Raw genomic sequence first — 6,263 nt, forward strand, 5'->3', positions numbered from 1 at the left:
TTTAAGGCAGTGTTTCTCTGGCCCTGTATGCAATGATATTACCATCTCCATAGCTTTTACTGTTGTCTGTATATCAAGATCTTACATATCTCTCCATTGTAATGACTTGGGAATCCATTCCAGGTGTGACAACTACTCAGTTACCTGTTCATTCCTAAATGACAAATCTTTGCTAAGCCTGAGGCGCACAGTAGCTCATGTTGATATTTTGTATTTATATGTTAACATATCAACATCATAAAATAACACAGATCCTTTGGAGCTCACAAGCAACATAACAGAGCACCATGTAGACAAACAAATATGACAGAATAGGGAACATTGCAATATTCTACTAAAATGAAACTATTTCTATGCAATTTCATTTTTAAATAATGATGCATGGAAATATTTTAGTCTGTTAATCCAATGCTCATACTTCAGCAAATTAGAATTTCAGTGAACTTGAAGCTAAGTGGAGAATTCCAAATTTCTAAAATCTCACAGAATGGCTAGGTTTGGAACGGACCCTAAAGTCATCTGATTCCAAACCCCTGCCATGCCAGAGGAGAGGGGAAAAGACGTCCCTGGGTGGGCTCGAACCACCAACCTTTCGGTTAACAGCCGAACGCGCTTACCGATTGCGCCACAGAGACTTCCTTGGCATTGGGATCTTCATGAGAAAAAATAATTTTCCTACCCAAAAGAAATTTATGTTCCTAAACCCACTGATTTAAAGTAGCAGGGATTTAGTGAAGAGATGCTAAAAGAGAACATGTTCACCACATGGCACCTGTATTGCTGGCAGCAGAAGGAAAGGCTTATAATGCTGCACAAACACAGCAAAGCTTGGACTTTGGCTGTGTAGGCTTCCAAAGGCTGCCCTGTAAATTCAAAGAATTCTGAATTTTAAGAAGGTACAACTGGGAACACAAGGGAGAACCAGAAAGAGCACCACTAGGAAACAAAGTGTTCATGAAAAAAATAATAACTCAATTTGGCAAAGAAATAACACTGATTTCCATTTTCCCTCAACCAGGAGTCAAAAGAGAGGGGAGAAAATAAAAAAACCTTATACCTGCATACAAAAAACTCATCTAAATCAAACATTCTTAACCCATGACTTTGATTCATGCAAAGCTTTGTGAATAAGAATGTAAGCAGCTGAAAGAAAAGTAATTTGCATTAGTGAGCTGAGCTCACTAATACTAGCCAGGCCCTTTCTCAGGACTGAGTAGCTGACAGCAATGACACATCCTATGATGCAGGAAGGTGCAGCCCCTTGACTGCCCTTAATGAAAGGGGACCGATGACGTAAAGATTTGCTGTCTGCCCATTTCCCTTCCCTGTCTTCATCAGATCCATCTTTGTTTCAGGCCCATAGAAGCCTGAAATGAGAGCACTATTAAGCCTCATGTTACAGAACAGCAGATGTATTTATCTCTTAGTGATAAAGCTAAATATGGCCTTTGTACATATTATTTCATAATTACTTCACTTAATATTAGTCTGATTTTACTACAGACTGTTGAGAAACCATTTTTGTAACTGTTACAAAATTAGAAATCTGTAAAAGCAGTAATTTGTGATATTATTTCCAATATCTTACAGGACTGGGGGCATATTTGTTTCAGCATTTGGCTGTGACAGTACTCAGGCTACAAAGCTTGATTGAACAAGTCCACTGAGAGAAAAACCTCTTACACTTTGTACTCCCTCTTCATCAATGCAATCAAATATTTGCAATAGATGGCTACCATGCACACACATTCCACATGGAAACTTGATGCTTAGGGAAAAATTGATTGCCACTATCAGGATGAAAACCCGGCAATTAAAATGTCTGAAGCTATCATTTGGTAGGTACCCAAAATCTGCCCAGGCTAAAACTGTACTACAAAAAAGATTACGCTGCCCAGGAATCTGTTGGAAATGCAGCTTTATTTCTGGAATTACAATATGAGTGGAGCAATACTGCTATGCTGCACCATTTAGATTAAGAAGTTATATGGTTTGCAGTATGGCAGATCCTACTATTTAATTTTTCAACACTTAACCTGTAAGTTAATGAAGGGAATATTCCACTTAGTATAAAACAAACTGTATGTTCCTTATGAACATATGATCATTTTTCTTATGAAACTTAAAGACTAGAGGTAAGTGATAATTTTTCTTCTGGGTCTGGTGCTTACACTCCTTGCTATATATACTTGAGAAAAATTAATTACACTCTTATAAACATACAAAAACTCAAAAGGGAAAATATCACATGAGAATGTGATAATACTATTCCTCTGCCTGAGAATCTTTACATATCAGCTCTCTGTTATAGCTGACTTTATACTACAGTAGTCACTTAATCTTACATGCCCCCAGTCCTTGTGATTACATTATGCCTTTGCCTGAGGACAGTGGCTCCAACTCCAGAATCCACACATGGCTGTAATGCTAAAAACAGGAGAAAGAAGATCTCCTGTGAACTCAGTTTATCAGCAAACTCCTCTGTGCATGCCAGGTTTGACCTGCTGCACAAAGTTTTCCTTCCATTTATGCTGAGCCTGCCAAGCAAAGTCAAGAAGCATTAGAAGAATTACCTCATCTAAATGATACCTGTGTAAATCACATGTTTCCAAATTAAATTTCTAAATTGAACAGAAAGTCACCATTCTTCATGGTAAGTCACTCACCTTATTCTAACTTACAAGTAAATTGCCACCTTACTTGCTCCAGTCCTACAGAGGGAAGGTGATGATTAGTTTAAAATAGATTGCTTCACTATGAGTGAGGGGAATTAGGTAGGATGAAACCCTTAATTCCTGACTGTTATTAGATTGACTCATAGCGGAAATAGAACGAAAAACCACAGTAATGACAGTGTCAGTCATTAGTGACCATATAAAACACCACACTCTCTTATGAAAATAATTAATTCAGTTAAGCCAAGGCTACACCTGTAGAAAAGAAGAAATGCAAAATTCTTACAGAGGCATTTTACTCTTAATATTCATTGACATTATCCCACATGCACAGCAGTGTCAAATCTCCTCTGCCTCTCAAAGGAAACACTTTTCCCTTCTCAGGGTCTTCTCTCTGTGGCTGCTCTGGGTGTTCCCCTCCCACTGACCACCGTTGATGCTTCCAGCAAAACAAGCAGAAAGCCAACAGGAAGCTGCAGCATTTGCAAACCAAAAGCTGAGGTTTGACTGATCAGAAGAGCTAGCAGACTTCTGGTTTACTTCCAGCACACCAGGTTGATCAGCAGACAGGAAAATAAAGTAGATATACAATTTACAAAGCTTCTTCTAGCTAATAATAGTTCATATCTGGAGTTGGTTTTATAGGGTACTTGGCAATCCCTAATTGGCCTTTTATATCAGGCCTTTTATATATAGTGGTTTTGGTGTGAATTACTTAGGTATATGTCATGATGCCAAACTCTATTAGCTTGTGAAAAACAAGGAGGAACCTGTGAGAAGTGAGACTGCACACACACAAACCACTTCCTAACTCACTACAAAAGGCTCTGACTGAATAAAGGAGATCTTGATTATCAAACACCTAAGCAATGCCTCCAAAGATAGAAGCAAAAGCAGATGTCTTGCTCACATCCATATAAATATTTAATATACATAGGGCAATAATCTTACTTGAGATACTCAACCTGCAACAGTATCCGTATGTATTTGTACAGTCCTAAAATAACGCAGTCAAAATCCACACGTGGGATTTTCAGGCATTACTGAAGGCCAGTGTTAGGTCTTCACAGCAAGTAAGGAATGCACAGAAACTTCCAGCAGCAGGCAGCAGATCCAAAGGAGCCCTCCAAAGGCTGCAGGACAGAATTACTATTTCTAAGGGCTGTAATTTTCTAAGATATCTATATACAGAAGTATTGTTGTTTGGATAGCATTTTAGTTCCTGCTGCTTCTTCAGAGAAAGAAGCTGATTTAGTTGAAGATCCCTGAAGTTCTCCAGAGAGACTGCTTTGCTGTGGAGAGTTGAATTAATTTTTGATTCTGAGAATGAAGTTAAATTACCCTGCTCAAGCATTGCAGCCACCCTGACTGAGAAGCTGAGTCAACACCCCAGGGGCTCCAGCAGAACTCCATGCTTTCTGCATCTGCACTGCTTATAGTAACAGCAGTAATTTAGGTAAGTTTTGGGAAGCTGCACTTATGGTCATAAATGCGCCTTGCAGAGTTGTCACATAGCCCTCAAACTTAATGCAGTAATATTGCAGAATGAGACAGGCTGAAGCAAATATGTTTTGGTTGGATGAAAAGTCCCAGTTGTTAATGAACAAATGTTACAAAAACAGATGAAGAAGAGTATCTGTGGTCCTCAATGACTGCAGGAAAAACATATTTCATAAGACAGTTAAGAATTACTAATGAGCAGCAATGCAAAAGACCACAAAAGTATCCTAATGAATGCTTTCGGTTAGAGAAGATGTTAAAAAGTGTTTAAGTTGCTTCTTAAAGTGCAAAATGCATATGAAATGAAGACAAAGAAACTGAACAGTAACAGGAATATTTTAAAAAACAGTAACCTTTATTCACAGTATGAAGGCTTTGAAAGCTCTTGGCTTTTTGAATGAGGCATGAGCAAAAAATAATCCATCAATGGGAATATTTGATTTACGGAGTAAAAGAATCCCTACTACAACTAGAATTGGGGGGGTTGGTTTGTTGGGATTATTGTTGTCATTGTTTTAGTTTGGTTTTACTGGGGTTTTCTGGAAAAACATAACAAAATAGCTACCCATCTGTATACTTGGCACCTTTTCTATCTCTCTCCTTGAGAGAATAAACCTGAGCACTTTAATACAGTGAAGTGGTTTTATTATTTAAAAAGAATACTGAGAAAATAAATCAACAGACAGACTTGAATAGAAAAGTATAGATTTTTATATTGGCAAATAGTAAGAAGATTGGTTGGATGGAAATGGGATATACATTGAATATATAGTAACAGCACACATCAGAAAAATACTTGAAACTCAAATTTTGTACATACATTACATTATGCTTGCATGATGCTTTAAGTTCGTCTGTTTCTCAGACAATATTTCAAAAATAAAACTTTGTTCACAATGTGTTGACTTCCTGGGTTTTTTTCAAATGTTTCCCTTCTCTTTTTTTCCCCACAAAATTATTTTTCACTTATTATTATTCACTCATTCCTTGAAAAAAATAAAACAAACAAAACAAAACAAAACAGAAACAAAACCACCAAACAAACAAACCCAAGCCAAAACAGAACACTTTTTCTGCAAATTTTTTTTTGGCCAGTCCTAATGAAAAGAGTTCTGCAGGATCTGAGGGAATCTTTCTATCACAGCATGTACTTCATCATGCACCCAAGGCTTGATGAATGTTCCCTGTTTATTTCAGATATTCATTTCCCATCTTTATGTATCTACATATTGCACACATTTCCCAAGTTTTAGATTTGTTTATATGTGGTCACTTTATTTTGTGGAAATGTCTTTCCCATGACAGCCTGCCCTGCTCTGAGCCTGGCGGGTTTGGTGGTAGCTTCCCAGCCCCACCACTGGTGACGGACTGGGTTTGGAGCCTAGATTTCCTGCCCAGCTCAGGTAGCTGAATTTCCCTTTTGTAAATCTTATCAAAGACTTATTTCAGCAATCATTCCATGCATCCCCCAAACCCAGGTAAATCTGTGGGGGGCGGCCTCTTCTCCCAGGCAAATATCCATAGGATGAGAGGACACAGTCTTAAGATGCACCACGGTAGGTTTAGATTGGACATTGGAAAGAATTTCTTCAGGGAAAAGGTGATTAGGGGAGGTGGTGGAGTCACCATCCCTGGAAGTGTTACAGGAAAGACTCAATGTCGTTCCTTAAACTTAGTGCCATGGTCCAGTTGACCTGGTGGTGTTTGGTCACAGGTTGGACTCGATGATCCCAAAGGTCTTTTCCAACCGAACTGATTGTGTGATTCTGTGAGTGTGTCAGCTTCCTTGTACAGCGTCTCCCAGCCTGGAATGACCATTTCTTTTTCAAAAAACGAGTGACAAGTGTTCAAATATAGCGCAGTTTGGAACGAAGCCCCCAGTATCCAGTGCCAGTTGTCACGGACCGTGTGCGACACAGACCCTCGAGTGCCCAGCTCCTCATTCCCGGAGCACAGTCCCAGCGGGGTCTCCGCCTCGCCGCCGTCCCCTCAGCCGCGGAGCTCGGGCCGAGCGCGGGGCGATCCGCGGGGAGCCTCCACATCCCCACAGCGCCGCGGGGCGGGGAGGGGAGCGCTGGGGCCGCCCGC

The 6,263-nt window shown here is 39.7% G+C and overlaps 1 non-coding gene across 1 annotated transcript; it reads right to left on the reverse strand.

The window, feature by feature from the left end:
• Nucleotides 1-561: 561 nt before the first annotated feature.
• TRNAN-GUU (transfer RNA asparagine (anticodon GUU)) lies at nt 562-635 on the reverse strand. The gene has a single exon. It is a non-coding gene; the product is annotated as a tRNA-Asn (tRNA).
• Nucleotides 636-6,263: the final 5,628 nt, after the last annotated feature.

This window comes from Lichenostomus cassidix, chromosome 2 (genome assembly GCF_008360975.1).
Source record: "Lichenostomus cassidix isolate B80296 chromosome 2, HeHo_3.0, whole genome shotgun sequence".
In the NCBI taxonomy this organism is placed as follows: domain Eukaryota; kingdom Metazoa; phylum Chordata; class Aves; order Passeriformes; family Meliphagidae; genus Lichenostomus; species Lichenostomus cassidix.